This window comes from Sus scrofa, chromosome 1 (genome assembly GCF_054392235.1).
Source record: "Sus scrofa isolate SSC_HxYL_T2T_F1_AM1 chromosome 1, Sscrofa_HxYL_maternal_Yorkshire_Landrace_v2.0, whole genome shotgun sequence".
NCBI lineage: Eukaryota > Metazoa > Chordata > Mammalia > Artiodactyla > Suidae > Sus > Sus scrofa.
Genome location: NC_139383.1, coordinates 59,642,029 through 59,669,759, shown reverse-complemented (window position 1 = coordinate 59,669,759; position 27,731 = coordinate 59,642,029).

Here is a 27,731-nt window from a genome sequence, read left to right as displayed (position 1 = left end):
GGGTGAAGGAAGGAGGAAGAGTATTTCTGGCAAAAGAAAGAATATTCATGAAAGCTTTGGAGAGTTAGAGAGAAGAGAGAGGCTTACTTTTATATATTGAGATGTTGTCTACTAGAGGATAAAGAGAGTCAAAGCTTATTGGTAAAATGATGAAGGGAGCAATTTGGAGGGTCTAGGGCCAAGCAGAACACTATGGAAAGAATACAGAGCCAAAGAATGATAAATCTATATAGAAATGTATGCCATTCATTCATGCACAGTGTTAGTGAAAAAAGATTGAGATAAGGAGAAGGATAAAGGAATTGAGATAAAGAAAGCAAGATAATAAGTTAAGGATTACTTTATCTGGATGTAATTGCATCATGAGGCCAATGTTAGAAATACCCTGGATCAAGATGACACTGCAGAAGGTAGAGATTGCAGCTTCATTTTTGGAGAGAAAATAGGAGGCAACAAATTTAGGGGATAGCATGGCCCCTGATAGGTTGCAGACCATGGATGTGTGTCATGGAAAATAATTTGCTTTAAGAAAAGTTTAGCTCGTCTTAAAGGCAAGCATGGTATTGGAATTGGTTGGATGGGTTAAGGCTAGAAGAGAAATGGGTTATATTCTCAACAGGCTTTGCACTTGAGCAGTATGGCATTATTAGAGCTCATGTTCAACAAGGCCCAGAATTAGGGAGAGGCCATTCTTTCCATCTTTGTCTCAAGATACCTTACTAGTTTGACCCATAACGATCACGAATTCAGAGACTTAAGAAGCTGCAGGGTAGTATGCTCAGTGTCTTTGTCAAAATGGGCATGAGCAGTGGGGCTTCTTCAAATGATATTAAGTATAAGCTGGAACAGAAAAGGGAGATAGTGGTGAATATTGTCTGGGAATGTGAATGCACTAGATTTAATAAGTTTAGGATGTCCTTTGAGGACATGCAGAAATACATTTGAAAGAGTGTTAATTCTGCAGGAAGGTTCTCATTTTTTCTGCTGGTAAGCTGGGTGCTCTGAAGTAGAATCCAGAAATTATTGATAATATGAAAAAACAGGGAAGTGGTAGAAACAGGAAACTCAGGTTAAGAATCTTATATTCTACTCAGGGACAACTGTGAATATGTAAATTGTAAGAAAAATACAAGGGTGCAAAATTTGACTTCGCCTGCAGCAATCATAGAAACCATGAAGGAGAAGGTAATATTTAATCTGAGCTTTGAAGGATCTGAAAAATTTCATACTCAATTGTCATTGTGAGGACATGTAACAGAGAATGGAGGCCAGAACAACAAGGTTTTGAGGGGATCTATAATTTTGCATTTATATAATTTTTTGTATTTTTGTATTTATATAATTTTTTATTTTAGAAATTTTGTAATTTTTCCTGCATATTTATTATTATAATATTATAAAATGCATTACCATGAAGAGTGGTTTCATTTCATCATTGATTTATTCATTTGAGGCAGATTTATTGGTTAGCCTACTATGTGCAAGAATTATAATTAGTGCTATATAAATGAAATAAATTCATTGAAAGTCATAAAGCCCCAAATGAACTGGATATGTATTCATCAGGTCTATGATCCAGAAATATTAATCTGACAGTAGAATATAGGATTGATATAATGAGGAAAAACCAATGCTGGGGACACTAATTTATAAAGCCATTTTTGCAGTCCAAAGGAAAGAAAAACTAAAGAAGCAGCAGTGAAAATGGAGGTATGCGAGTTGAGGAAATTCATTTTAAAGATGAATTGGAGATGAATTTTGCAAAGCTCAGCAATGTTTCCGATGTTCTGAGAGAGAGAAGGGTGTTAATTTTAAGATTTGAAGCCATAGGGAGTGGGAACACAGAAGTTCATCAAGCACAACATGATAGCAGGAGAGGGTATCCCTTTAGATAGAAGAGAGGATGCTAAGTGTAATTTTGGATGTGTTGAGTTTAAGGTCCAATTTTTATAAGAAAATTTAAAACAGAAATCATCAAATTACAGCCAATAATTAATGATTGGTATGGGCATATGTAATAGGGAACTAAATAATTAAACCATGGTAAAGAATACATCTCCCAGGGCAAGAATTACATTTTTATCTTGAAACAGAACAAAACACAAAATACAGCAGACCTAATCCATCACTTCTATGTATTAAAACTAATGAATTCTGTTTATTTACTGTATTTAGTTTATACCCTCTGAAGTAAAATCACCCCTTATTCTTACCTTAGTTGAGCCCATCGATATTTAACTTTTTATTTACCTTAATAATTTCTTCCTGTTTAAAGAAAATGTGTTATGATTTCATCACCTAAGCTATTCATTATTCTTTCTATATCTTAGTCATTAATTTTTTATAAAAATTTACTCAAATTGAAGATATTATAGAATGGTCTTCTGATGTAAAATAAAATTGTATCATTAAAAATTAAAACCTGGAAAAGGGATGATATAAAGAAATACCATTTAAATAACTATAAAAAGTAGTAGAAATTTAGAAATATGGTAGAATTCCACAATGCGAGATCATTGATCTCAGTAAATGACTTTATATTTTTTATATGAATCAAACTGGCAATCTGAAATTTAGCATTTTTCTGTGCACTTAATGAAATATAATGAGATAAATCATTGGAACATACTCCCTCTCTGATTTGTGTAAATCCATTAGTGTAATACTAAACTGTATTTAGAAAAAAAGACAAAGCAAACTCTAGAATTTTATAGATGACTGGATTGAGTAAGTCAAAGTTCAACGTTGCATTGAGCCATACCTCATTTAGGACTCTATTCTCTCTAAAAAATAATTGGAAAAGAGTAATAGATGCTTTTCCTAGTATAGAAAATTTCCTTGCTCTAAAATGTTAGGAAAAAATTTTAGTATTATTTATTTTTATGTATTATTCATTTATCTATTAAAACTTCTAGTTGAGAAAACTTTAATTTCCTTTTTAATTCAAAGAAGACTATGAAATATAAAAAGGGCAAAAGGTATCAGAGTGGTTTTCCTTATTTAAATATCCATAATGATAAGCAGAATATTAAAGACTTGGAAAGTATAATTAGGCCAAATGTCAAGTTCTATTTTATGTTAGAATAATGTGACTTTTGTAATGGAGTTCACCAGGAGCTTCTCTGCTTTCAAAGATCTGGATTAATTCCTTCTGGCTCAGATAAAAACTTAGGTGGTTTATCTGGATGTGTGTGTTTGTGTGGGCATATTTGTCTGCCTATATGTGTGTGCACTTAGATACTAAATTATTAGCAGACACTATATTTTACTTTTATAGAAAAGTCAATAACCGATTTATTCTTTAAAAAAGTGTAACCCATCTTCCTAATATAGTGATTCCTTTGTTGGAAATGACACTTAAGCATGGTATCAGATGCCAACATAGTAATACATTCATGGTTTCTTAAGCTAGACACAGAGGATAGAGAGAACATACTAATGAATATTATTTGATAGAATCCAAGTTCCAGAATTTGTAAATATCAAATACTGACTTGATAGAGAAATGTTTTTAATATTATCAGAAGAAAAAACCATACAATTTAATAGGGCTGTAATCCTAAGCAAATGGTGCTGTTTGGAAGAGCCATCACTATCAGGACAAGACCAGGAGATTTAAACTGTAATGAGACATGCTAATGAAGTAGTATAGGCTAACAAGGCATAGGAGATAATTGTTACTTCGAAAAGCAACTCAGAAAACAAAAATGAAAACTAAGTAAGTCTTATAAACTAAGGTGTGTGTTATGCAAGATTTTCCCTCCTTGAAATATGTGTGATTTTGGCAAGAAAAGAGAAAAGGAAGATTGTCAATTCCAATAATAAGAGTTATTCTTTCAGTGCATAGAGTTACAGAACTGGGAAATCAATAACATTGCATTACCACATCCCAGTCTGGCACCATATGGAGAATGATGGTCCAACTGTGGATTACCCAGACACCGAGGTTTTTTTTCTGTTTTTTTTTTGTTTGTTTGTTTGTTTGTTTTGTCTTCCTCTTATCTTGTTTCATCACTTGTTTCCATCCTGGGTGCTAGGTCAGAGGGCAAGGAAAAAGTGTTGGAAGGAATTAGTCAATTAATCGCTTGTTCACAATTCTGGAAAATTTGGTGAAACTCCAGAACTTCATCAGAGTGTAATTGCCATGCCAGATGAGGGAAATTTAACTTTTGGCAGTATCAGTGGAGACCTGAAAATATCAGTTATGCCTAGAGAGATGTGCTCTGGGGTGGAGATGGGAGGGAACACTCCCTGTGAACTATAATCCCATTAACTAGAGATTTATTTCAGAACAGTGGACTCATTTATTTAATAGAATTATTTTATGAAAAGATAACAAGATCCATTTTTCATTTTATATTCCTGAATTAGTACCTGGCACTTTGTAGGTGTTAAATTAATATGTATAAAATTAATAAATTAATCAATTGAGTCATTTCTATTCACATTATTTAAAAGTGATTCATAAACTAATACAGAAAATAACTAATACTTCAGCAAGGAATACCTCTCCCCATAAGGTCTTGCAGAAATTTTCCTGGGAAGAAACTAGGACGTGATAGATACTATGTATTGGTGTTAAGCAAGGTATCTCTGAATACAACAAATGTAGAATCCCAAATCAATAAATTTTAGAGCAAATAGATACGTATATACAGAGAGTTATCCTGAATGCAAGAGGCAAGTTGTTTGGGGAGGAGGGAGTCAAATATGAAGATCCAGGGAAGGAAATCTCTAATGGACATGAAAGTTTTGACAATGCGCCTTAATCCATGTTGGGGACAGAGAAGGAAGTGGACTCCACCATTACCCCTCAGAGGAAAAGGTATGAAAAAGGAGTTTAAAATTCGTGGGTTGTTTCTGCAAAGACATGTTACCTTGTTGGGATAAAAGGTTTATACAAGCATAAGATAGACGTTCCGACGTGAGAATTCCATGAGCTATCCCCAAACAGGAGGACACACAGAGTCCAGAGAAGACTCAACATAGCAAGAGGACCCTAGGAAGCTAGAAGAAGGACCTTGTCCACTCTTGAGTCATGTGTAAGCCCAACTGGAGATAGGGATCCCACAGAAGTTTGGAGATTGACAGAGATGTCCATGGGGTGTAGAAGTGTGGTAGTAGAGGCGGTAGCACCGGGCAGTTGGGAGATGGCAACTTGTGAAGGCGAGGAAAAAATGCTTGCCTGGGAACTGGGGGCACTGGTACTCTTGCCAAAGACATTTGGACACATTTGGTATCCATGTTGATAAATAATATTAGATGACACCTGTATTTCATCTAATATTATTGTTTATCAACAATTCTTAAGCCGGCATTCTTCTGGGAATCAGGAGAACTCTGTAGAGTTGTGGTTTGCTCCTGGGGATATGGGGATTCTATATGACTTATAGATACTTACGTTTGCTGCCATCATTGTGTTCCCTAAATCTTCCTGAAGACCTATATCCAGAGTCATGGCCAAGGAAATTCTTTGACTAATGTATACTTCTGGTTTGCACAAAGAGGGTGAGTCTGTCCATTACAAATTTTTGGAAACAAAGATATATTTCTTTCATTATGTGACCAATCTAGTAATCTATGGAGTTTGGTATTTTGGAAATAAGCCTTCTGTTTTTGTTTATGTAAAACTTAGATACTGAAAACTATATGAAAGCAAAAAATGGAATTCCAGAGATTGTATCTATCAAGACAGTTCTACTAAGGCATTAATGATAACTATCTCTAAAAAGGAAAAATTGGAATATTTTTATGATATTAATTTTGTCAAAGACAAATAAAGCTGGAAAGGGGTCTGAAAATTAGCTAGTTTTTCCTTCTAGCTCTGCCATGTTAAAATGATGCCCAGCATTTCATGACCTCCAGAGAAAATGGTTCCAAAATTACTGCAGATTCACCCATACGATGTGCAAAGATCCTGTTTCTTCCCTTTGTAGAACACTAAATATTTTACCACAGATTGTTTTTCATTTCATAAAGTTTATAACTATCTGTTTATTTTTATAATTCTAATGAACCATAGCTTATTAATTTGCTGAGTCCTATAAATTATCTGTTATCACTGCCCATTTTATATTCGAAAAAATTGAGGATTTGAGTGATTTGCTCATGATCCCACAGAGAGTAAGGAGCAGAGGAGGAATTCTGGTCAAGGTCATCTTATTTTAAATCTGATGGTCTACTCTAATAACCTTACTCTGTTTCTCTGGATAAACAGAGCACAATCCACAGCCTGACTTCATTGATCCTGGGATTTGAGGTTACTTTAAATGGGAAGATAGAGGCAGGAACTTAGCCTACCAAAAACAGAGGAATCCATGACCCATTTATTTGAGGAATAAATGCAAACACTGAAAGAGAAAACCAAAATGGCAAAGCTCCTCAAACCTCCTGCAACAGAGACAATTTTGAAACATCCCTGATTTTCTCTTTATTTAATATATGCTTTCACCCTCTATTTTTTGGCACACATATAACTACAACTGAGCTCTTTCCTGTCCAACATATTTCTTGTGCTAGCTGAATTGTTCAGGAGACATAATTTCTTGTCCAATAGATCTAGTTTCTTGGCCATTAAGTCATTTTCTTGACTTTCTTCTAAATTCTAGATTTTCCTTGATACTCTATGATTGTAGAATCCAAAAAACAGATAGGGTTCAAATAAAATCTGAATAGATTAGATTCTAAATGCATGGCTTTATTTCAGAGTATCATCAGATTTGACGCTTTTGATGGTCAGGTTGGCCACCAAGACCTATATTATTTATACTATGCAAGCCATTTCATTAATCAATAAACATTTATTCCTTGTTTTTAATTATAAAGCTTCAACTCAAATTACTGATATTAAAGAAGATATAAATTCCTAACACAAACAGATGCACCAGCATACTCACAGATAACACTAGGCTGAATGCCAGGAAAAAGCTAAAAATCACTCAACAGAAGGCAACAGAAGCACAGACTGAATGGTAAGAAGTGGGTTGAGGGGGGTTAGCTTGGTGGGAAGAAATGAGAGATCTTATATATAGCAATCACCCAGCTCTCAACCTTGCAGAGTAATTTAAAAGGGGTGCATGTGTGGTGGCACTACTGGCTTCACTCTGCAAACTATCTTAGCAGGAGTCACAGCAAAGGCTTCACGCCCAATCAGAGACCCAGCAACTGCTGCAGTATCAAAAGCAAGTCCAAGATAAGATAGTCTTAACTGGGACACATGAGACAAAATACTCGACAAGAACAAGCCGTTTGCTCTTTAACATCTGTACCTCCACACGATTAGCATAAATGGCATACTGCACTTTTCTTCATCAGAATTAGATGTGTTTTAAATTTAGTGGTAAACATCCAGTCTATTTAGTTACAACATGAAGCTTTTAATTGAAAGCAGCTTCTGATATTTTTACATTATTCCAACGGTACTTGCAAGAATAAGTTAATTATAATAATGTGAACTGAAAATGAAAAATAATCTAATTAACTGATTTTTGTGAGTGATGAGTTAATTAAAAATTCCCAGAAATCCTCTATTCACACACACCAGTTATGATAATACCTAAGTACCATACACATGTGTGTGCGTATACACACACACATTTGCATACACACACATATACATGTACATCTATGTTGGTTTTAAATGTTTGCCTTATAATTATAGTAATGACCTAGGAGTGAGGTATTGCCTGAGGGTTAATAGTTGGCAGGGAAAATAAATCTGGAATTCATTCCAAATAAATTCCCTGTATTTCCATAATTATTTCAAAAACTTCACTAACATATAGGTTTTAAATAAAAACTTCAATAATCTCTGGGTCAACATCTGTTCCTCTCTTTAATATTACCAAATTTGTTAAGTGTCTGAAAAAGTTGTCAAAGACAAATTATGAAAGTTTGTGAGTAAAATATTTTGCAAATATGAGAAAGACTGGAGGCATATTGTAAATGTTCTTCCAAAACAATAAATGAAATTATAGTCAAGGTGAAATGGTGGCATAGACAAATACCCAACTGAGAAGAAAATGAGTAAACTGGAAAATGGTTCTGAGGAAATTACTTGGAATAAAGCACAATAAATATAAACTTATAGAAAATACGAAAAGTGAGTTGAGACAAATATAGGAGGAGTTTCCTATTGGCACAGTGTGTTAAGAACCTGGCACTGTCACTGCCGTATCTCTGGTTGCTGCTGTGGTGCAGGTTTGATCCCTGGCCTGGGAACTTCTGCATGTGTTGGCACAACCACTGCCCCCCCCAAAAAAAATGTAGGAAAGAAGTGTGAGAAGAGGGAACACAGGTTTAAGAGAATGTAGAGAAGGAAGAGCAGAGTAAATGTGATATTATTTAATGAGAAAATTGTCGAGAATTTTCTAGTGGTGGGCACTGAAATATAAGATAAAAATTAAAGGAGAAAACCTTGAGTCCTGAGAGAGTTCATAGAAACAAATCCTCAAACAACTGTTGTGAAGTAGCAACACACTAAAAACAGTAAAGGGCTATCTCTGTGGCTACTAAAGGAATAAGTCACATTGGCTACACAGGCATGATGATTAGAACAAGGGCATACTTTTCAGCAACAACAATAAATAGCAAAAGACAATAGGAAGTACCTTTAATATTTTGAAGGATTCAAGATCCATTTAAAACTCTAAGCCCATATAAACCATTATTTAAGAATAAAGGTAAAATAGATTATTTTCCATACAGTAAAAATTGGTATTTACTAGTCACCAATGGTAACTCTCTGAAAGAAACACCAAGGAAGGTTGAAGCAATGAGCAGGAGTGTAACTGTAACTGGAGCAAAGAAGGAGAATACAAGAAACACGACTGAAACATAAGCATATTTTAAGTAAAATGAGTTACCAAATAAAAAGAAAAATGACAATCCATAGATTTTTTTTTTAAAAAATGACTGTGGTAAGAACACTTAAAATGAGATATGTTCTCTCAACAAATAAATAAATAAGAAATGAAATGAGTTGTTCCTATTGAGGGAAATTCTTCAAACTTTGGCTGGACAAATACTCCATGGTGGTGGCTTCTATATGTCCATCTTTAAGGGTGCTTTTTAATGCTAAGCTCATATCATGTCAAGATTTTTCAGGTGCATAAAACCCCAAACTTCTGAATGTAGAACACTTTCCTAGTACGAAGCATCACCAAAAAAGTAGTTGGAGAGTTTGTTTGACTCATCATGGTATCTCTGGGCCTTAGTGCAGTATCTGACACTTAACACAACCTCAATAAATAGTTCTTGAATAGAAATAAAAACTCTGGCAGATTTAATATAATCCTAGGAAAATAATAAAAGGGTAAAATGATAAAAAGTGTAGACTGTGATAGTAAATATAGGATGAAAGTCATTAAACTTTTTAAAATCTCATAGAGTGGGAATATAAAGTACATATGGAAAGACAGGAGTATTTTTCAAAACATACGAGAAAAAGTAATTTTTTCTGATGCATTTGGGTATAACCAACTACCATAGAATGTAATTCTAAAACTGAAAGTATTATGTCTAGACAAGTATTAACTTTTTTCAAAGAAGGAATTATTAAAATTGATATTTTCTATCCCAAGAGAGTATGTTAAGATGTACATATTTTATAAGCAAACTATGCCTGGATTAACAAACTTATTGAGGTTTTGATCCACAGAGTGGACTGGGGACTTTGGTTTTACTTTTCCATCTGGAAGGAACCAAATAACTTTCATTAAGAAGCGATATACCATGACTATATTTATTGGAATAAATGTTCTTCCTGCCAGGATTTGAGTATGTGATGGGGATTTTCTCCATATATCTTGCAAAATCATTTTCTAAACCTTATAAATAATTTTAAAGTTTTACTGAAATAAGGTAGTGCACTGTTTACCAGAGGTGACTTTATTTCACCTAACCCACAGCAACAGAGAAGATGAATGTTGAGTTTTCATCAGATTTGAATTAATTGCCTTTTCTTTGAATTCCTAGGGGTCCTGCCCCACAACCACACACCCCTCCTTCCTTAGTGGATGTAGAAGAATGGGATGGCTCTGTAGCTAGGTACCTGAGAAAGTGCAATGACTGTTATTTACACACTTCTTAGGAAGCTTTAAAGAGATATAACCTTGACCTCAATTTCAAGCTGGGATCATTAAGGCCTTATCCCATCCTTCAGATCTGAGATGTAGCAGCTCTAACAGACTTTAAAATTTTTATTTGTATGCTGTGCTTAACCAAGATAGTATTTAAGACAATTTCTCAGGTTTATTTGTACTACAATATTTCACAAACATGCTTGACCAGTAGAGTCAGCTGGAGAGCTTGCAAAAATTCACATTCGCAGACACATCCACAGAAATTACAATGTGAAAATTTGTGGAAAACTAGAAGTATGTTTTTTGGCCCTTTTCTTCTTTCTTTTTAGAGCCACACCTGTGGCATATGAAAGTTCCCCAGCTAGGGGTCAAATTGGAGCTGCAGCTGCCAGTCACAGCCACAGCCATAGCAATGCCAGATCCAAGCCATGTCTGTGATCTACACCACAGCTCATGGCAATGCCAGGTCCTTATCCCACTGAGCAAGGCCAGAGGTCTAACCCGTATCCTCATGGATACTAGTCTGCTAGTTGGGTTAGTAAACCACTGAGCCACAATGGGAACTTCAGGAGTATGTGTTTTTAAGTCTCCCCAAGTAACTATTAAACTGAGACCAGGTTTAGAAACACTGATTCACTAGCTGTCATCGTTCAGCATTTCCTCTGCATGCCATATGGTATCCTGAACCCCTAAAGGAGGTAACACTCTCTGAAGGATGAGCTCATGAGGGGGAGATGAGCCCAGAGCACTGTGACCCTTGCCCAGAAGTTCAGAAGAGATCAATGGAAGGGTTTGTTCTGGCTTTGTTTAGCCAACATTTATCCAGTGATGGTCTTAAAAACATCTGCTTTTTTTGAGACAAGTGTGGATGTAATAAAATACATGCTTTATTGCAGATGAAGAGCCAGCCATGTGGAGACATGAGAAAGGAAACTTGTAACTCGTATGGAATAAGTCTTACAACCATAGTCAAAGACTTATGGTTCAAGTTGGGCAGCTCAAGAGGTCCTGGGCCTTTTGACTTGGACTTTCCTTGAAAGTTCAGGCCACTTTTGCCTTGTTTTCATATGACATTTAGTTGGAAATCTTTGCTTGCCCAATAATGCAAATCAGTGCCTATTATTGTACTCATCATATAGCACACTCTCTAGAACTTTTCTCTAGAGGAAAAGGTGTTTTAGAAGAACAAAGTAGTAGCTTGCATTAGACATTTAGAAAAAAAAAAATTCTCCACTGATTTTAATTAAGCTCTTGCTGAGTTGCAGAATCAGGTCCGTCTTTCTTTCTTTCTTTCTTCCTTCTTTCTTTCTTTCTTTCTTTCTTTCTTTCTTTCTTTCTTTCTTTCTTTCTTTCTTTCTTTCTTTCTTTCTTTCTTTCTTTCTTTCTTTTAGGGCCACACCCATGGCATATGGAGGTTCCCAAGCTAGGGCTGAATCAGAGCTGTCCTATGCCCCAGCCACAGCAATGCCAGATCTGAGCCACACCTGTGACCTAAATCACAGCTCATGGCAATAAGATCGTTAACCCACTGAGCAAGGCCAATGATCGAACCTGCATCCTCATGGATGCTAGTCAGATTCATTTCTGCTGAGCCATGACGGGAAATCCAGAAAAAATATTTTAAATCCTTCCCATAGGTTTTTCATATTCTCTTTTTTTATAGGGCTGCACCTGCAGCATATGGAAGTCCCCAGGGTAAGGGTCAAATCAGAGCCATAGCCCACAGCAATGCAGGATCCAGGCCACCTCTGCAACCTGTACCAAAACTCATGGCAAAGCTGGATCCTTAACCCACTGAGCAAGTCCAGGGATTGAAACTGAGTCCTCATGGATACTAGTTGGGTTCATTACCACTGAGCCACAACATGAGCTCTGGGTTTTTCATATTCTTAATGGATAAAATCTTAATACTGAAGATTAAAGTTGTAAACTCAAAGGATGGCTTATAAAATTAGCCTGCATCTACCTGAGATGAAAAGAAGGCTAGATAAAAATAATGGATTGTATTCTTGATATGAAGAGCAGAGATTTTACAAAAAAAAAGAAGAAAAGGTACATAATTTTTCTTATGAGAGAATTGTTTTTGTGGTAGAGAAGTATTTATTGAGTTTGTGTCTCTTCAGAGATCAATTTATAAGGTCTTCCATTGCAGGCTTATAAACCTTATTCTGTTTTACTTTAAAATACAGATTCTTTACAAGAAAGTCTCTTATTCACCTAAGGAAAAAAAATCAATACTATTACAGAGAAAAGATACAATCTTATTTTCATATGGTTCTTTGAAGATACAGATGTTACAAAGAACATAAACACATTACATACCATTTTTCAAAACAGAAATCATGATGACCAAATTGGTACATTTATAAGCTTGAACTTAGAAAACTTCTAATGTAGAAATGTAGTTGTAGTTTGGGTGGTATTTCACCAGGAGTAATTAATTATAGAATGAGTCATTTCCAATGGCATTTCTTTTTCTGCCAAATATTGGAATTCCTCAAAACATTTAGTAGAAAATATGCAGAACACATTATTCTGCCTTTATATACAACGATGATACTTCAATATAAGAAATTCCATGTGCAGTTTTGGTAAATTTCTTTTTGAGAATATTAAAATGAAATTAATAAAGTGCCATTGCGTTCAGTCAAACCACTGTATTAAATGAGGGATGGGAGGAGTAGATAATTATAAAGAGGTAGACAATAAAGACTAGGACACATGATCGATGAAGAAAATATACTATTAAAAAAAAAAAAAAGCAACTATAGAACAAGCTAAACAAGATCAAGCCCAATCCCAACATAGAATTAGATTCTATATCTTGAGGCTGGAAAGAAATCCAGAGCCATAGAATCTAAAAGAGAAAGCAATTTTAAAAACAAGAAAACAAAACAGTACTTTTCTGCTATGTTGTAAAATAATCTAACTCAATGTTTCAAGATATGGTATAATTTAGAAATATTAGGAGCCAAAAAGCTTGAGTGAGCACTGACAAACAAGCCCTTCCGCAGGCATTTCCTTGCCACTATCACATTGGATGGCCACATATAATTCCCTTCATCTTCTTCTTATCTATTCAACCTATCCTCAAACAGCAAGAATGCATTCAAGCCTTGCCAATCATAATTAAACCGTTAGCAGCTAATATTCATTTGAACCAAACATCCTGGATAAATAGTGAACAGGTTAGAATTTGTGCAAGTTCTTGGATTTCTGTGAACACATTTAAACTTGAAAACTAGGTAAAGACTGGTTTGTTGATTGTTTGTTTTCTTTTTAGTGGGTCAAGTTGCTGATGGTATATCTGCTTAGGCTAGAGTAGAAAATAAGCAAAGCTGCACACAGAAGTTGTGTTCTGAGAAAGTACAGTGCTTCCTCAGGCTCCCAGGCAACATTTCACACCGAAGGAGGCAACAGGGAGTTGCCTGGCCACTTGGGTGCCTTTTTCATGTGCTAGTCTGAGGACAGGCTTTCCTTTGATAATAGACTCTCCTAAATACAAGTCATTGAAAGGGTGGGAAGGGAATAGCGTGGCTCCAGAAGCTTTGAGTGGCTTTGAAATTTCATGTGATATTCTTTATGTTGGAGAGTGGCTGAAGATCAAGTGCAATCAATCTTGATGTTTTCAAATGTATAGATATTTTGGCTGGAGGGACTGGAAAAGATTTATCATTTTAGAGTATTTCATGTCTGCTCTCTCTCTTCCTCCCTCGTCTTGGTGTCTACATCCTAGTGGATAGTCGAGAGGAATGTTTGCAGATGGCTATCAGCTGCTGAGCCTAATTAGACACTATTCAATAATAAATATTCCAAACCCCCACACGAAAAAGGAGAAATTTCTTCATTTGGGTTCTACAGATATCTCTTTTTATGATAAACTTTGTTATTTTACCACCTGGAGTAAGTAATATATATTTCACCTCTATCATATTAAAAGATCACACCTCAGAGAATCTAGGTCATATTTGTTATTATTAATACACCAAAAATGCCAAATGTTTTTTGTTTGACCTTTTGCAACTCTCTCTCTCCATCATCCTTCCTATTCTTTTCTGTCTCCTTCAGATGGTCCCAAATGTGAGATATAAAAACTTTCACTAGCCTAGTAAAATTAATTCTTCCTTCTTTTCTAATTCTGAAACAACCTTGGACAGTCTCTTCTTATTGAAGAGGGACCATGCACACCTGTTTCAGGCTGGCAGAGTCTCTTGGCCCTTTTTGTACATTGGTGTTACTACTTTGTCGTCCTGTAAATTACTTCCTCCTCCCCAAGAAAGACATCTCCTTAGGGTGAACTTTCTCTTAACCCATCTTCCTTTTCCTTTTTCCCCGTCATTTCCCTCTCACTCTTTGTATCCATGATTCCTTTTAGCCACCAAATTTTCTTTTAAAAATAACCTTTCATAATTTAATAGTTTCAATTTCTTTTGAAATACATATTCTAACAGTAGAACAATAAGCCTACTAACAAACTGAAAAAGTTTTAACATATGCAGTAACAAGGTCCTTAGCTTTATAGCAACACTTCTGGGATCACTTATTATGATAATCAGTGCATAAATTATAAATTTAAAAACCCTGCATAGTAGTGTATCAGGTGAGGTTACATTGGGTGATAAATTAATTGATCTTTGGTAATATATAAGTTCGTAGTTATAAGAAATGATGAACTAGATCAAACCCAATAGAAAATACATAATCAACCAAACAATACATGAAAAGAAAGAAGTAAAAACATGAGTTTGTATTATTGTACTTATTAATAGCTAACATAGTTTGTAGGCAAAACGGATTTTGATGAAAAGGGAAGATTTGGTTTGGTGACTCATAGTAATTACATTATAATAAAATATATAATAATTAAGAAATTTTTACATTTTTCAATGTAGAAGAGTAGAACAAAAATATAAGAGAGCTTGGTTGCTGTGGATTAAAGCCACTTTTTAAGATTATGCCCCAAATTACATAAAATTTGCTTCCAAATAGCTACTGATAAGTGAATTAATGTAGTACCATGCTTACAAAAATTAAAACTCTAGGAGAAAGGATCTATGAACTATGGAAGTAAGCCATTTAAGTCCTGTAAATTCTAGCTTTTAGAACAAGTAATTTTCTATTGATGAAAAAAATAAAGTGTCACTTTTTTAATAGTGCTGACTCAGTAGCAGAAAAACATAAACCAGATAGCTTTAATAGAACTGAAGCTAAAGGGCATCAAAGCAAACTCTTTGTCCTCTCAGTGATTGAGCAGAGTTAGCATTATGTCAGGGGCATATTTTATAAAACTAGAAATATTTCTTTCATGTTTTGGTAAATATAAGGAAGACAGAATTTCAAATTACTGATGATATCACCAAAAGAATTTTTTTAAGGGGAGCAGAATATGACACCCCAAAATGTATCACTTTGGCATGTGCCTTGTTTTGAGCTAAAGGTAATTAAGACCCAGCAGATGCAGGAAAAGCTTTTTACCTCCCCATCCCCACCCCTCAACTGCCTGAAAGAATTTAGATAGCAGACTTGGACCAGGAAGAGAGCTATTATCAGAGATGACTTATATATCAGAAAGACATCTGCATGGCCTGGCGAAAAATTGTTTACCAAACATGTGTCCATCTTGTCCTCCTATGAATTCTTCCCCTTTAAAGCCCTGGATCTTTACCTGCTTCTCCTTAGCTCAGGATTATATAAACCTCCATTGCCTGACTGTGCTGGAGTCTCATTTTTTTTTTTTTTCAAATTCAGTTTGTTTTTATCCTCCTAATCTGCCTTCTCTCAATTTTTAAATTTTTAGACCAGCCAAAGAAACTAGGAGGGAAGAAGGGAAAAATTTTCCACCCTTACACACCTAAGACACATGTTGATCAAATGCATTGGGTCAATAGGACCAGTGATGGTACACAGATTTTGCTCATTTTTACAGTGTAAGATAATACTGTGAATTATATTGCAATTTGTGTGAATGGATATGTTGCAATGATCATTATATTCTCATGAAGTAAGTGTCCCAAATAAGCTACTATGAAAAATGGCATCTTGAGCTCATGACAAGGTTATAAGAAATCTGCATAGGTTGGCGGAATTTAGTAAATTCTGATGACTTTGAATAAGTAGGAAAATGAGTCCATATTTAGTGTCTTCTGTCATTTTGAAATGGCTAATTTCCTGAACAAATTTGTCTAGCTTTGACCAACTGATAAAAGGGAAATAAGGTTGGAATTTAAGTCCAGGATACCATTTCAATCCCTGACACTTTTCCTGTACTTTAAAGGCAAATTGTATTAACTTGCAGTCTAGATTTCTCAATTTTTCAAGTAGACAAGGTAACATTTGCAACTTATGAAAAGAGCTTAGGGAGGTTTAATGAGGTGACATATCTAAAATGTTATCTAGGGGAAAATATTTTTATTATCTCTGCAGATAATGCCTCAGCTTGACTGGAGGGGGAAAAAAAGATACCACAAGATATCATTGTATTATGGTAAAGCAATGAACTACCACCTGCAGGAAATTGGCTTCATGAAAGGCAATGACAAAGAACACATCAGGATTACATGAAATCAATCAGAGACAGGTAGGAAGAACACAAGCCAGATCAAGTGGAGTCTTTCATGACAGACAGGAGGATATATCAAAGCCATCCTTGCTAATTTCAAAAAGCCCACTCCCTTCTCTAGAGGTGAAAACATTACTTCAGACAGCATGCTGGCTCCGCTGGACTTCTGTGAAGATGCTCTAACTCCATTTGTGGGTTTCTTAAAGAATGATTTAGGAATGAAAAGGGCCAGCAAGCCTGAACACTGTTAATTTAGATCACCAGTGGGAGAGAATTGAATGCACAGTTTTGCACGTTTATTTTTCCATCAGGAACTTGTTATTTATACCAGCTGGACCCTCATTTATATATTTTAATTCTGAGCTACTATTCATTCAAATGCTACTTTCCAAAGAAAATGCTAAGTAATTTTTCCTTAAATTAAAGATATACATCTTTGCAAAATAAGACAAGTCAGTTAAAGGTAGGGGGAAAAGCGTAGATGGTATCTATCCTTGAATAGCAAAATGGAAGCTGGGAGAAGGAATAATGGTCAAAATTATAGGTGTGATGGATAGTGGATTGTGGAGAGAGCTCCATGAATGCAAATATTTTTCATAGGAAGAGTAGCTGCTGTAAAGAGATCTATTAATTTCTAGAATCCCAGGGGTTCTTTTCTGAGCTCAGTAAAGAATCCTGTGTTCCAAGCATCCTCACAATGCTTGGAAAGAGCATCCTGAAAAACCTCATGGTGCTCAATGCTCATGGGCCAAGGACGATGCCATGGAGATTAGGCACATATAAATAGTTGTAGATAATGGGAAAGGACTGCATAAAATTGAAAGGTCAATAGTTTATTTCTCAGTCTCAAGGCATTATAGCCTACAATGCATAAAATTTTAAGTTCAACAGGCATAAGGATTATTCCTCAGCTTCAAGTTTTTGTAGTCCACAATGTTGACAAAAAGCAGAAACTTCCTACTAGTACTATTGTCAGTTTTCACCTAAGAATTACCAAAATTCCTCCTCAAATGAATACTAGAGAGAAAATATAGTAACTAAATACATCAATTGCATTTTCATCAGTGCCATCTATTTGAATGTTTTTTTTAGATACTTTGAATTAATGAAAGAGTTAAGAAATTTGGGATAGTAAAAGATGATTTTGGGAGTTCCCGTCATGGCACAGTGGTTAACGAATCCGACTAGGAACCATGAGGTTGAGGGTTCGATCCCTGCCCTTGCTCAGTGGGTTGACGATCCGGCGTTGCTGTGAGCTGTGGTGTAGATTGCAGACGCGGCTCGGATCCTTCGTTGCTGTGGCTCTGGCGTAGGCTGGTGGCCACAGCTCTGATTAGACCCCTAGCCTGGGAACCTCCATATGCCGCGGGAGCGGCCCAAGAAATAGCAAAAAGACAAAAAAAAAAAATAGATGATTTTAATTAACTCATATAACTATAAATATGGACTTAAACATTTTGAGTTCTCAAAAGCCCCTTTTTCTGAAATTGGGTAAACCACACAAAAGAGCACTTACACTCATGCTGACAGAGTTAACATAGTAGTTTCTATAAAACATTCAAAGCATGAGCCCACTCAGTGCTCTCTTTTTGCAGTAATTTTTTTTTTTAGAATTACATTTTTGAGAAAGTGTGTCCATAAAAGTCAACAAATTACTTCATGTTTTCTGATGTCCTTGTTTATAAAGCACTTGGTTCAAGAAAGAACTATATCTTAAATATCATCTCTTCCATTCCTTTCAATCTATGTTCCAAGTGGTTCCTGTGTTGTGCTAAGACAGACACTCCCACTTCAAATAATAGCAGTCTTCGAAATATATAATGGAAAAAGAGCTAACAAATGTTCTCATATTTATTTATGTTTTTTTTCTCATATTTATTTTCTTTAACAGTTACCTGCTATCATTAATCTTTTAGTAACACTGGGAAACAGTGAATGGTCAAGCAGCAAAATATCAAATACATATATCAAAATGAGTAGATTTCAATATTTTGATTATTTGGGAACTTTCTTGCTTGTGGTGATGACTTAAACTTGCTGACCTAAGTCATGTTTCATATTGAAAAAAACAGTTCCTATTTAGTAGAATTAAATTTAATATATATTTTTCCTGTTTTTAGGGCCATACCCATGGCATATGGAAGTTCCTAGGCTAGGGCCTGAAGCAGAGCTGTAGCTGCTGGCTTATGCACAGCCACAGCAATGTCATATCAGAGAAATATCTGTGACCTGCACTGTAGCTTGTGGCTACGCCAGATCCTTATCACATTGAGTGGAGCCAGGGATCAAACCCACATCCTCATGGATATCAGTCAGGTTTGTTACCACCGAACCAAAACAGGAATTTCTCAATTTAATATATTTACAAAGGTTACTTTTTCTTAGAGTTTAACATGATTTTCTGATATGCTATCACCCAGGTAAGTATAAAGCGCTCAGATGCAGTTTATTGTTGAATTGTAGTTATGTCACAGAGGTAGTAGGAACACAACAGAACTAAAATCCTGATATCTCATTTTGAATTTAATTTCTTTCCTATTTACCTAGTTATTTGAGTGCCAGTAATTTCATTTTTGTAAGGAAAGAGAACAGCACTGTTTTATACCAAAGAAAATGTGATGGGCTGGGCAATAGGGTGACTACGTGTTTGATCAAGCATGATATTGGGTGCTTCTATGAGAGCATTTTGCTTTCCTGTCTCCAGTCTGCTGGTCCACCTTTCAGATTTTGACTTTCCAGCCTCTATAGACATGTGAGTGAATTTCTTATATCTATAGATAACATTTTTTTAATGATTAAAGATTGGATACCTTCCTTGTAAGATCAAAATAAGAATATCTACTTTTAGCAGTTCTATTCAACATTGTACTGAAGAGTCTAGCCAGTCCAATGAGGTAAGAACAAGAAACTAAAGGCATCACATTAGAAAGAGAAATAGAACTGTCTTTATTTGCAGATAGAATGTTTATCTATGTAGACAATGTGATGGAATCTATAAAAAAAGCTACAAACAACAATTTGTAAGTTTAGTAAGGTTTCAGATGGCATGATCAATGTATAAAAATCAATGTTGTTTCTAAATACAACAAAAATCAGACATTAAAGTTTAGAATATCACAATAAGATCAAAAATATGAAATTCTTTGGCAAAAATCTAATGTGAAAAACTTACACTGAAAACAGCAAAACATTGCTGAAAGAAATTAAAGAACAAAATAAATGAGAGATAGATCATGCTTATGCTTCAAAAGACTCAATATTATAAAGATGTTAATTCTTCCAATATGGTTCTATAGATTTAAATGCAGTCCAAATGAAACTCCCAAGAGGATTTTTTTGTGTTGGACTAGCATAGTAAAATTCATATGAAAACACAAAGGCTCTAAAAGAGTCAAAACTAATTTGCAAGAGGACAAAATTGGGAAATTACCATTACTTGTTTTAAACAGTTATTATAAAGCTATAGTAATCAAAACAATGTGATCTCAATGTAAAAACAGATAAATGGAATAGATAAACAGAAATGAAAATCCGGAAATATGTATATGAACAGTTATTTTTCTACATAGGTACAAATGACATTTAATTGAGAAAAGGAATTACTTTCAACAAAAATGCTAAAAGAATTGAATCTGTATTTACACTATGTACAAAACTTTGCTCAATATGTGTCTTAGACCTAAATGTAAAACTTAAAGCTAAAAAATTTAAAATAAAACCATATGAGAAATTCATAAGATTTCTTATATATGACACTAAGAGCATAAACTATAAAAGAATTCATTGATAAATAGGCTTGATTGAAATGAAAAATTCTACTCTTTGAAACATATTGTTAAAATGAAAGTTAAAACCATGAGACTGGAAAATATTTGCAAATCATATGTCTGATAGAGAATTTAGGAGTTCCTGTCATAGCTCAGCAGAAATGAATCTGAATAGTATCCATGAGAATGCAGGTTCAATCCCTGGCATTGCTCAGTGGGTTAAGGATCTGGTGTTACTGTGAGCTATTGTGTAGGCCACAGACATGGCTCAGATCTGACGTTGCTGTGGTTGTGGTGTAGGCCTGCAGCTACAGCTCAGATTGGACCCCTAGCCTGGGAACCTCCGTATGCCATAAGTGCAGCCCTTAAAAAAAAAAAAAAAAAAATTACATCCAAAAACTATCCTTAAAAATTCTCAAACTCAGTAATATGAAAACCTCCAAACCAAAAATAAATGGGCAAAGATTTTGACATTTCACCAAAGAATATATATTATAGGGAGAAAAGCATGTGAAATGAAGGATAGCATTATTAGTCACTATGAAATGAAAATAAAACCGCAATGAGATCCTACCCCCTATCAATAGAATAGCTGTAAGTAAAAAGACTGAGCACATCTAGTGCTGGCAAGAATGTGAAGGAAGTGGAGCTTTCATGTACTGCTGGTGGAAGGGTGAAATGGCACAACCAATTTGGAAAACAGTTTGGCAGAATCTTAAAATGTTAAACATGTTAAACATACATCTGTCATACAATCCAACCTTTCACTCCTAGGTATTTGCTCAAGAGAAATAAAATCATGTGTCCACAACAAAGACTTGTATATAACTGTTCATAGCAATTTATTTGTATGAGTGAAAAACCGGAAACCACCAAATATCCATCAGGAAGTGAATGGATAAACAAGCAGTGGACTAGCCACATAAAGAAATGCTACTCATAAATATAAAGAAATGAACAGTTAATGCCCATAACATCATGGATGAATCTCAAAACAATACTCTAGTTGAAATAAGAAAATGCACATTATATCCCTCATTTATATAAAATACCACAAAATAAAAATAAATTTAACAAAAAGCAAATGAAATTATCTGGCCACAGGGGCAAGGGAGGGGCTATAATCAGACAGAGTGGGAACTTTCAGGGGTGATGAATACTTACATTACCTTCATTATGGTGATGTCTTCAGAGATATATGCATGTCACCATTTATCAAATTGTATTCTTTAAAAATGTGCAGTTTATTGTATGATTGTTATACTTCAATGAAAAGAAAGAGGAGTTCCCGTTGTGGTGCAGTGGTAAAGAATCCGACTAGGAACCATGAGGTTGCGGGTTTGATCCCTGGCCTTGCTCAGCACGTTAAGGATCTGGCGTTGTCGTGAGCTGTGGTGTAGGTGGCAGACACAGTCTGGATCCCGCGTTGCTGTGGCTCTGGCATAGGCTGGCAGCTACAGCTCGGATTAGACCCCTAGCCTAGGAACCTCCATGTGCCGCTGAAGCGGCCCTAGAAAAGGCAAAAAAAGGCAAAGTAAATAAATAAATAAGAAAGAAGGGAAGAAGGAAAGGAAGAACAGAGGAAGGGAAGGAGGGAAAAGGGGAAGAAAAGAAGAGAGAGAGCAAGGAAGGAAGGAAAGGAAAAGATTATCTATCTACTCTGGAGCCAGACTGCTTTCCTAGTTACTAGCAATGTGACGTTGGGAAAGTTACATAACATCTCAGTGTCTGCAAATGAGAATGGTTATAACAGTTACCTACTGGCTAATTCACATACAGTGTTTAGATATTGTGACACATATTAAGGGCCTTCTCAGTGTTTGTTCTTATTATCTATGTTGATGTTTTAAAGCAATCGAAATGGCACACTGCATACAGAGTATTATTCTTGGTGTTGAAAGGAGAATGCAAAAGAAAATTTATAAAAGAGACTTGTAGAAAAAGAAAAGCCTTCTTGAGAAAAATACCCACGGATGTACTCACACACAACCACAGCCATTATATTTACATAAATATAAAATGTAATAAAGAATTTTAAATTTTGGTGGTTGGAGTATACATTTTAATAGATAAAGAACCAGCTTACATATTAAGAAATCTTCAGAATAGTAATGTGAGAAATTAATTTTTGTTCTGTGTAGTTATAGACTACACAGAAAAGTAAAAGTACTAATGATAATGATGGGAGATTGTTCTAAATAAATAAAACAATCCAAACTTTCACAGAAATCATGTGTGTGCATTTTTTAGTGATAGAATTGCAAAAATAAACTATTCCTAATTTTATTTGAAGCAAATATAAAAGCAATCTAAATGAATTTCTTTACTATAGTCCAATAAAAGCCAATGTTTCTAGGCTTTATCAGTTTTTTATAGCCAGTCTAACTCATATTTTTCCCATAGTCTAAAGTTTCAAAAGCTGTATGTTGCATCTTATGAATAACTGCAATGATCACATCATCCTTCCTCTTCTATCCCCTTCTGCATTCAGCCTTTTGCCATTACCTTTTCTCTAAGCATCATCTCTAAGCGTTACTTTTCTAGCCCATAGCATATTTTTACCTTTTTGCGTAAAAGAAAAACAACAGGGACCTTATTTGGTGAATCAATAATGTTAATTCCATTGTGTGTCTCAGTTAGAAGGAGACTGAAATAACTCTAAACTGTGTCTCGCACATTCTAAATAATGGGGCAATGATACTCTCTTTTTTTTTTTTTCTTTATGAACATTCTAATTCTCTTCAGTTTTCTTTTCAACATACCTTTTTTAAGAGTTTCCAAGAAGATGAGGAAAATCATCAGCTGTCTTCTTAGGATGTAGCCACACAAAAGGAAAACACATCTACCTGTCAGACTGCCTTAACACTAAGCAGCACCATTGCCATGTTATATTATCCCCACCAAAAATAGATGTCTTAGATTGACAATGCAGTATTTTATGGGGATTCAAGAGTATGCAACAGTTACTCCTTTTTTTTTTTTTTTTTTTTTTTTTTTTGCTTTTTTCAGGGCTGCAGTCACCCGGCATATGGAAGTTCCCATGCCAGGGGTCGAATTGGAGCTACAGCTGCTGGCCTACACCACAGCCACAGCAACGCAGGATCCTAGCTGCATCTGAAATCTACATCACAGCTCATGGCAACACCGGATTCTTAACCCACTGAGCAAGGCCTGGGATCAAACCCTCAATCAACCTCATGGTTCCTAGTTGGATTTGTTTCCATTGCGCCACGAGAGGAACTCCCAACAGTTACTCCTTAACACTCTTCTTCTCACTGGCTATCTATCCTAACACATCCTACCTGAATTCATCTCCTAGATTATCTAATAAAATGCTATAAATTAGAATACTTCTTTTTAAGAAAATTTTTCCTTTTGGATAATGAATCTTACAGTTAATAAAAAATAAGAATTTGTTGCTGTGTTTCGCTGGGTAATTAACTATTAAGCATTTTCATCTTGTAGAAATGACTTGAGGCTGGCAGGTAATAGGCATTTCATATGTATTCACTAGAATGTTAAGAGGAGAATAGAGCATACTTACTTCAAGGAGTGTTTTGGTTAAATTTAAAGCCTTAGAAGCATGACTATGTTTAAAATGTCCCTCTTTTCTGTGCATAGAAAAGCTTTGGTAAGTCAAGTATTAATCACTAATAGGTCATTTTACATTTTTAGTTGTGCTCTATTTCCTGAAAACTGGTATATATGGCTAAAAGTTTTATTTCAGAAGCTTAACAAGATAGATAGATGAAAGGTAGGTGATAGATAGTAGATAGAAAGAGAGATAGATAGATAAATCAAATTTTAAACATAAACAGATTTAACCCAAACAGCTATTGCCAGGTAATATTAATACTTGGTCTGTCCTCAAGGGTATTAGGGGAAAAAGCCATTTTTGCATCCAGTTGTACTGAGTAGAACAGCTCATCACTCTTTTCCTAAAATGATATTGACACTTTAATAGTTTTTACAAACTTGAAAAATTATCAAACATGCTTGGTTTTCAAATAACAAGAAAGAATCACCTGTTATCTCTGACTTACAATTTACAAAGTCTTTACAAATAACGCTGGCTAATCAGCACAACAATAGCATGGATGGGAAGTGTTTTGAGAAGGATAATGGAAACACTAGGCCCTGATTGTTCTATTAAAATTGGAGCAATTCATCACTTAGCATCATTAGGCACTGATAACTTGGACCTTGTAAAGAAGACCTTTCAGAGTTTTCAATGTTCTTCAGTCAACATAAAGCACTGGTTAATAAAAATGGTACATCCGTATTAAAATATAGATATTGCTTTCTGAAGAGAATTAGCAATTTATTAATTAGTTACATTTAAAAATCATTAAAATAATATATTAGACAAAAGTAAATTACAGTGAATGGACCATACGGATTTTTTTTTCTATTTACTGTATTTCATTATGGCACTGATAAATGGCATATAATTTGTAACACTGTCATTTAATAATTAAAATGACTTTTATTATTTTGTTTACTGGTTTCTCATTTCAAGAGACTGTAATTTTGTCTTGTGATTAGTAACAAATCTCACTCAGCAGCACCCTCTAATAAAACTCAGCATGGACAATTTTCCACGCAGATTCAATCTCTGCCTGAATCACACTAATCCTTTGATTGGGCTCAAGGAAAGACTTGGATCCCTGTAGAGTTCCTGATGCACCGACTATTTATAAAAATAATAACAAGGCGCCAAGCAGCCAGAAACATAGACCTTGCACCTGCTCTTTGCCCTTAGTGAACAGGTCATGGGATGTGCCCTGTGATTCTTCATTGGAACTAGACCTACCTTGTTGACAATCTGGGGACTAAAGGGCTTTTGAGAGGTTTGTGATTTAGGTGGTGGTTGAAAGAACATGTCAGTGGTCCTAAGCCCATGATTATTTCTTTAAAGGAGACATAGTACTTTATTTACTCTTTAAGAAATGACACACACCCACATATGTGGAAATTAGCTACAGTAAATTAAAAAATGCAAGGTGCTTGCCTACTTTGTATTTAGACAAATAATGAAACAGATTTTCTGAGTGCCAGTGCTTTTGATGGTTTAGTAAACTTTTGGAGACATATTAATACTTACTGGTCTCAAGGGCACTATTTAGACCTTATAAGCTGTCGCCATGGTGGCCTTAAAAAATAAATCATTAGTCTATATAGTGTGCTTCTTTTTAATTAGGCAAACAAAGTTTCTGGTTTCCCATGTCTGAATTATTTGCTCCTTTTAAATATCAACATGTCAATAATTCAAGACTCACACTGTGGGTGATATTTGCTAGACCATACTCAGAAGATCATTAGAACACCAGCTTCTCATTGGTGAAATGATACTCATGCAAAGAATAGAGGTAATCATTTGCTTTATGAAAGCTTCATTACTCATTCAAGCAATTCTGATCAATAATTATAATTCTGATGTGGGGGTTTTCCCTCACACTATTAAGCAATTCTGCCACACCAGCTGGGTGTCATATAATTCAACTCAATTCTGACACTTTCTACCCAGAGATAGCATCAGATTCCAATACAAGATTCACTGCAGTTCCAGAAGACTGCCCATTCTCCACTTCCTCTCCCTATCCCCTGGGGGCAAGATACACTTCAGATGTCAATCACAAGTCCAGGTTGTAGGCTTCTGACCATGGGCTATAGACTGGAGGTTTCAAAGACCCACCTCTTTGAGTTTGATTAATTTGCTAGAGTAGCTCTCAGAACTCAGAGAAATGTTTTACTTAGTAGATTCCAGTTTTTTAAATAAAAGGATGTACCTCAGGGGTAGCCAGATGGAAAAAATATATAGGGCAAGGTATGTGCAAGCATGGAGCTTCCATGATCTCTGATGCCACCACTCTCCCAGCACCCCTCCCAGTTACCAGCTTGAATGTTGTCTAAACTCCATCCTCTGGGGTTGTTGGAAGCCTCATTACTTTGGCCTGGTTGATTAAATCATCAGCAATGGGTGAACTGAACTCCATCTCCAGTTCCTCTCCCCTCCACAGAGGTCAGAGGGTGGGATTGAACATTTTCCTGGTAACCAATCCCTCCTCCTTAGGTTACCCAGGGGCTTTCCAAAAGTCCCCTCATTAACATAACTAAAGATGTGATGTCCACCTTGCTAAGGAAATTCCAAGGGTTTTCAGAGCTCTGTGTGAGAAATGAGCAAGATCAAATAAGTATTTCTTTCACAAATCACAATATCATAGGATCAAATTCATGACCCCCAAATTGAGGGCACTTGGAATTGGTCCAGGTTTGTGCATAACCTCTTTCACTTATCTTCAAATAAATATTTATTTTGGATAGTAAGTTTGTTTTTATTTTTTTATTTTTATTTTATTTTTTTTTGTCTTTCTTCCTTTTAGGGCTGCACCCGCAGCATAAGGAAGTTCCCAGGCTAGGGGTCTAATCAGAGCTGTTGCTGCCGGCCTACGCCAGAGCCACAGCAATGCCGGATCAGAGCCACATCTGTGACCTACACCACAACTCAAGGCAACGCCAGTTACTTAACCCACTGAGCAAGGCCAGGGATCGAGCCAGCAACCTCATGGTTCCTAGTCGGATTTGTTTCTGCTGTGCCCTGACAGGAACTCCAGTAAGTTTATTTTTAAATGCACTTAAATTCTTTGAAAGGATAAATGAAGAATCATTTCCATAGATTCATAGCCACCTTGTTGCTTTTAAAGTTTAAAAAAAAAAGATTCTGTCTTATTTATGTAGACACTGTTTTTGTGTGTTAAGCCATGGTAAGACAAAATGCTGTATATTTCTTTTAACGTAAAAAGTGCATATTTTTTTCCAATCACCTGATAATCTATGGTAATATTTCTCTTCAAAGTTTTATTTTAAGAATGACTTCAACAACGTAATTATCAAGTTACTTTCATGGAACAAAATGTGATTTTCATTGCTCAGAGAGAGATAAGAAATGGAGAGTTTGTTTTTTTTTTAAATAAAATATAGGTGAGGAAACATAAGGATAGACTAAGAAATTGTAATGTGTGAATAATTGAAGTTCTAGAATTAGAACGTTGAACCTGAAAGAGAATATTTGGCAAAGAAATTTTCAGAATTTTTGATAGCAAATTCAAAATTAGGAAACTCAAAAACTTTTTAAGTATAAATAAAAATGAATATACACTGCTCATAATTAAAATGTACAAAATCAATACCAAAAAAGAAGAAACTATCTTAAAGACACATGAATAAGAATGGACCAGGGATAGAAAAACAGCATTGGACTATGTATTGACTAGATAATAAGAAAAAAGGAAGATTGAAACAGTGAAATACCTTCTTAGGTAT